Here is a 7,055-nt window from a genome sequence, read left to right as displayed (position 1 = left end):
AGCAGCACCCTGGTGACCTTGACCCTTCATTCTCCCACATCCAGAGACCCAAAAATACATCTCTGGAGTCTTATATATAGGTTAGGTTTTTTAAGTTAGTGTGCATTCAAGGATAATCACTGTAGAGGGCAAGTGCAAGCCTACTCTTATCAATATATGTGTCTAAGTTAATGTAATGACTTACTTATTTTTCAGGGAACATGTTGAGAGAAGACTCTTAATTTCTTCCTGGCAGGGGTTTGCCAAATCAACCGGCAACAAAATTGGTATTCAAATCAGGTTTTTTTGAACAGTAACAGTATTTGCTATTCTGTCCTTCATGTCTTGCCATGATGTAGATACAGTAAGGTCCGATCTTACTCCCGGAGGGGAGAAAAGGTGTGCTGCACAGCAGTTTTTAATTGTGCTTTCAGTCACTGTAAAGAGAGAAGGAAAAAGTGAGCTGCAGCAGAGGGCAGGACTCAGGGCACAGTGACAGGAGGGAAAAGGAGGTGACAGTAGGGAACAGTTTAGAAACAGGGCAAGAGCTTGTGTGAGTCAGGCTGCTTTGTCAGTTGTTGCTTGTCAGAGATTGATGAGCGCATGGTCTGAAAAAGTGGGATAATTTGGGCATGGAAAGATAAAACAGTAGGCAGGAGCTGAGGATTCTCCTAAGGGGAACCTAAGGGGCACACAGACCTTGCAGTCTCATGGGAAGGGACTTACCCCTCTTTATTCTACATTTATATTCATCACCAAACTGCATGCATTTTTTTTCTGCCAGCTTTTTCCTTTGAGCTCAAATAGCTTTTTTTTTTTTATCTTGATGATGTACATGAGCAGAAGCAAATCCTTTTTTGTCATCAGCTGATCTGGGGCTGCCTAGAGGCTGGAGTGAGATTTGTTTTACTTTACAGTGCTGGCTGTTGCTTCAAATTACACCATCCTATTCTGTGCTGTCTGTAGGTAGCAGCCCTATCTCAAATTCCCCCAGGGGTTTGCATCTCTGAACTTCTTCCAGCTCTTGGCATGGCCACCTCTGCTAAAGTCCACTTGGAGATTTTGCACAGCAGCTCTGTGGGGCCGTGAAAGCAGAATGCACCTCGAGCTGCTGCAGCCCTTGTGCTGTACCACAACTTGAGGGGGATGAAATGGACTGCAAAATCTGACCTAATCACTAACATTAAGTTTTTTGTGTATTGCTATGTGTAAAGTTGGAGCCTCTGTTCTCCAAATGCTGTTTAAAATGGTGTTCAGTGAGGCACTGAGTGCCAGAGCTAAACCAAGTCCCGGTACAAGGCGCATCCACCTGCTTTGGAAGCTGATGCATTTCCTGGAAGCTTTTTGGTGTGGCTCATGGATAAACAAATCCATTGCTTCTTTGGGCCAGTGGGTTATTGTCAGGACATAAAATCCCCCGGGCCCCATCCACACAGGGCCGGGGGGGTCCAGAGTCTTGACAGGTTATACAGATTTGCATAGATTTCATATCCTCCTCTGTGTCCACTGGATGTTATTAACTGCTTGAGGATCTGATCTCCCCTTTGTCATTTTGTCAGTGCTGCCTTGTTTGGAGTTCCTGTCCATCTGGCCCTGCCCCTTCCCTGGCCACGTGCCCCAGCTGTGGTTTGAAATGGCTCTGTGCTGCTGGGTACCACAGCTGGTTGATGGGGATGCTGGAAGAGTGAAATACCTCACCTTGTGCAGTCTCAGGCAACTATGCTTTGGCTAGGCTGGTGTCCTGGACCATGGACAGAGGAAGCATCCAGGAGCTTCTGCTTTCCTCTCTTTGTCCAAGTTTCCTTCACCTGGAGCCTGTCCAGCCCCAGCAGGCTCTCATGAGGTAGGATAGAGATAGGGCCCAGAAAAGCACATGGGATGAACTTGAAGAGCATTTTAATGCACCAGCATTTTCAGTGTTTGGGAGTGAAGGACACAGCTTAGCTCAGAGAAGTACATTTAATCATAGAGAAAATGGGACAAGAACCACACAAACAAGTATTTATCCATCAGTGTGCGCCCTGTTCCTCACCAAAGAACTTGGTCACCTGATTGTGTTACATGAGCCCAATGTGCTGCATGATAAAGACTGTTTTCTCTAATTTTTCATAGTTTGATGTTTATAAATAGTAACAAAAATAGAGTACATTTACTTTAGTTTTGATCCATCAGCTTTCTGGGAGCTTGTTCATCTGAGTTCCAGCATCCTTAAAAATTAGGATCTACATCTCAGCCAAAACATGCCATGCAGGCAGTGGGAATGCTATGGAAAACTGGAGCATGCAGTAACCAGAGGTTGTATGCAGAGGACTGAACTGGCACCATCTGCTACCTAACAGGATCTTACTTTTCAGCCTTACAGATGTCCTTCTAATGGCATATAATCCATACAGCAAAGACAAACGCTGCTTTGTTTGTATCAGTGTTCTTAGTCTGGTTCAAAGCTCAAACTGTTAGAGGCTTGAGGTGTAAAAGTACATCCAAGAGAACATCTGCAGCGAAGGCCAAGTACAGCAGTCAGTGACATGACCTGAGGAGTGTAAAATCTACAGGGCTTGTGTTTGTGCAGCTACAGAAATGAAGGCCTGTCATGGTTTAACCCTAGCCAGCAACTAAGTAGCATGCAGCTCCATGGAAAAGAGCAAGTAGAGATGGAGAAGGAATTGATGATCCTGGAGAAGAAGTTGTGCTGGCAATTCAAGCAAAACAAGATCAAAGAGGAGATTGCTTTCAGGTGAGGTAAGCTAAATATTTTGCTTTTTTCCTAATCTCCACCACCTCCCCCGAGCTTAGACGGAAGCATTTACTTCACTTTTGTCACAAGATAAATTAGCCAGAGATATTAAGCAAACTGTTTATTTTGTATTAAATCCAGTAAGTCTGGTTTTAATTTTCTTTCTTTTGTTATGGTTGTCATATGGATAATACACTGCATATGTATGCACAGAATAGAAAACCTTATGTTCTGCCTCAAAGTTGTAAAACACAAAGCACAGCCTGCAGCACTTCTCTCATTCTTGGTCACTGATTTCAGACAGAGCAACTCCATTACAGCACTCTGAGATTTGTGGCCTGGGATTTGGACAGGGAAATGCCTGCTGGAATAAGGCAGAGACTGCAGGTAGCACTGTACTTGTTATAAGGACAGTGTGCCTGGAGCCCAGCAAAGCCCTGAAGCACGTGCTTCCTCTTAAACATGTAAAGAAGTCTTGAAGATAACCACTGTATTAGGCTTTGACTTCAAGCAGTCTGTCACAGGTGTCTTAAAAATAATATTTGTAAGGTAAGTTTATCAATGTTTATATTCCTAACCAATTTTTTAAAATTATTGTTGCTTTGAAATTGACCAGGCTTCTTCTCTTGCGTGCAGATCCAGGCAATCTGCACATTTTCTAAGCTACTCACATTTGTCATTATGTGTAGAAGGTGGGTTTTATCAAAATGATTCATAACATTATTATTACACTGCATGGCTGAATTTGAGGACGGTAACAAATGTAAGTGATCATGAATCAGTGCAATTGCTTATGTGATTCTAGTTCCAGTGTAAATCTTCCCCTGAAACTTATGGCTGCCCGAGAGCCAGCAAATGGCAATTTTTGCTTCTGGACCACTGACATATTTAGTATTTGAAATGAATGTTTGCATAGCTCGGAAGAGCTGCACTCATCGGTACTGTGCTGCTTCCCAGGTCTGTATCTATGTGCCACACACCCTGTGGAGAAACAAAGCTGCCTACAAGTCAGCAGCAGTGACCTCGCCGTTCTTGTTGCATGGAGGTCTAAGATGTCAAATCTAAAACATGTCACTGATCCAGAGCTGAGCAGATTCAAGCCAAGGGAGTTTTATGCTGGAATTAGAGGAGGAAATAGATACTTCCAGATGATGTGAAATGAGGCCATCTGAAGCTGGTTAGGTTTGGTTCTGCTGCAGACACAGCAGTAGAGACAGGAACTGTGCGATTGCCACGGGGCTTGGCCTAGATGGCTGCAACTGCTGGTAACCATTGCATCTTTTTATGAGAAAGCAGCTGCTGTTTTTCTAGGGGATATCTTAAAACCCCTGGTGTTTTGTCAGAGTTTCCCCACTGGAGCTGGAGAGGTTTTTCCATGCGTGATGTCCTTGGCTTTGTTCACCGGTCTGCCCAGCTGGCAGGCGTGGTTTTCCTTCTGTGATGCCATGGAGGAGCCAAAGGCAGTGCCATGGAAAGGAGTACAACGGGACCAAGAGGCCAAGCAGCCACTTACCTGTCAGGAATTAGACCACCTCCATGCGGGAGAGTTGGCTTAACTTTTAAAACTCCGTGTGAGAATTGCACGGTGTGCTAGAAACCCGACACCTGCAGTTTTACAAGCGAGTCTCAGGTGTCCCCCCAATCCACTAGAGCACAGTAAGAAATAAAAGGTTTACAGAGAAACTTAATTCAGTGGCAAATTATTCTAACAAAACTGATATTCCTGAGCTTGCTGGGATAACTTGCCAACTGTGGCGTAAAATCTTTGCGATAAGTCATGGAAGGACGTGGGTATCTTCAACAAAACTAGGTTCTGTAGCTGTGGTTCCTAATTCATGACCACCCAAGGTAGGATCAGCCCCATCACGTTTATCATGCTTGTGTTTCTGACGCAGTTCAGGCTGCCAGTGCTGGTTTTTGTGGTGTTTGCTCCCAGCTTCCCTCCTCCCTGGGGAAAGCGTGAGGAAGACAGATACGGGTGCTTTGTAGAGGAGAAAGGAGACAGCGAATGTTTGCATCTTTGCACAGCTCATCTGAAGATACTGTCCAAGAACACCTCTTCAGAAATGAGATAATGTTACAGTGCCTCTGCACACAGAATACCTAGGAATAACTGAAGGGAATGTATTTAATTGTAAAGGCCAGAGACTGTGGGATTGAAAAGGGATTGGTATTTCTTTCTGAAGAGACTACATGTAAAATAGCTGTATAAATTATAAATAAAATTACATTATCTTACATTTGCTCAGAATTTGGAGCCTCTCTAATAGGTACCGTCTGTCTAACTTACAAACGTCAGAGCCCTTCCCAGCAACTTTCACCTGTACTCTATTTAATATATGGAACTTATGCATAGCCAGAATTACCCTTCCTAAATAAGTTTCAGCAGGAATTTACAGCCCTTGTCTTCTTTACAAGAATAGTTCACACTGGCACGAGTGGCATGAGTTTACCCAAGTGGACCAAGAAAAAGGGAAGTGCTGCCTCAGATCTCAATTTGATTATTTGCCCATCTGAGTAGTCCTTCTTTGAATATTGCCAAGGTAGGAAATATAAAGTGGCTTAAAAATGTCAACGTCTTTAATTAAAAAGTAAGCAAAACAGTGACATCTGAAACTAACATTACAGGGAGAAATAAAAATAGGAACAAAGCGTAGGTAAGGACTTTGATATGATTGGTCAGGTGCCAGTGGAGCCAAAACTCAGGCTCTGAGGGTATTCTGAGGAAAGCAGTTAAAGTGATGGCTGCACTGCCTGCTTGCTGGGTGCTAGGATTGTCAGCAGAGTATGGGGCTTTTTCTTCCAAAACCCTAACACTGGGAAGCTGGAATATGAGAGGCGGTTGGGATGTGTGCGGCATCTCCTGGAGTTCCCTCTGCCTGTCCTTGGGCAGAAAATGAGCCAAAAAGGAGCACATCCACTCTGTGCCACAGAGCAGCTGTGGCTGAAGCCAAGACCTCAGGAGAGATATTGCCGTAGTGTCCCCAGCCTTGGTGACCCTTAGGAGCCACGGGAGCAGGATGGATGGGAGCAGCCTGGCTGCGATTGCCGTTCCAGCAGCGAACACTTCGGTCCTGTTCTCTCGCCTCAGAGGCAAGGGCAGGAGCCACCCCCTCATCCCCTTCCCCACCAGTGCCTCCCCACCTTGCACCAGGGTGGCTATCCCTGCTCCAGGCCAAAGGAAATATGCCCCCAAAGGCAGGGAGGTTAGCTCATCTGTTGCTTATAGCCTGCAGTCTTTGTTCACTACGGCGACTAAATTGGGAGTTTTCTTGGAATACATGGCTATAAACGGTCATGGGAGTTCTTAGAAATATCATTTCAACTCCCTGTGCTCGTAACAGATGCCAGTGCATTCAGGCTCTGATCACACTTTGCAACCTTGTCCTCAGCTTGGAGGCACTCCATTCCCTCCCTTCCCACAGACAAAAGATGCTGGGCTGTGAAATGCAGGGGGCAGTGATCTGGCAGATGAATGAGGTTTGTCACACGCATTTCAACACTTGTCACATCTCCCAGGAGATGCTTGTTACCCAGCGTGCAGTGACTGCACTCGAATGCAGCACCGAAGGACAAATCTGCCCTTCGAGTACTCAGCCTGCAAACATCCTGTGCTGGTCCGAGGGAAAGGGTGACTTCTTTGTTCCTATAGAGTAAAATGGATTTGATGGGAGCCTTTCTGAAAGCAATCCAATTAACTGTGGGTCTTTGAGAGTAGACAAAGGGGAATTGAAAGGGATATCACACTTTATTATATTTTTTTTTTTTTAACTAGCAGTTTGCAGTCACTTTCTTTAGATATCCTCTTTCCTAGCTGATATTTCCTCTGATTTATTCTGCTGCAGAAGTGGATCATTTAAGTGCGTTTTATGTAAGTCCTCTTGGCCGTCTTACAGTTTCTCTGCATGTTTCAATATATTCCACTGTTAAAATTTTTAAAAGTAGGTGGGGAAAGAGGAAATTTCTGGTTAATATATAACAATTTCTGAAGTCAATGTGCCTGGACTCAATTTTTCAAGGCATTTTTCCAGAGATCTCATGATGCCAGAAAATAAAAATAGCCAACTAGCAGGACCTTTCCTAAAAACTCCTCTGCAATGCGGCAGAAGTTTTGTGACCCTCATCAGGTCCTTTTCTACTATCACTGGGGAGAAACAAAACACTATCACAAGCACACAGGGGGGAAAAAAAAAAAAGTGCTTATATAAAACTGCAGTAGATGATGAAGTTCTTGTGGCAGAAAGAGTTGGAGTTAATATGTGAACTTTTCTGTAAAATCAGAACAGTCATGGTTGACTAAATGGTCTAGCTGAGCTTTGCTTTTTAAAATAGTGGAAATGTC

This window comes from Hirundo rustica, chromosome 5 (genome assembly GCF_015227805.2).
Source record: "Hirundo rustica isolate bHirRus1 chromosome 5, bHirRus1.pri.v3, whole genome shotgun sequence".
Lineage (NCBI taxonomy): Eukaryota > Metazoa > Chordata > Aves > Passeriformes > Hirundinidae > Hirundo > Hirundo rustica.
The sequence above is the reverse complement of the archived record's forward strand: the minus strand, read 5'-3'. Positions refer to the sequence as shown.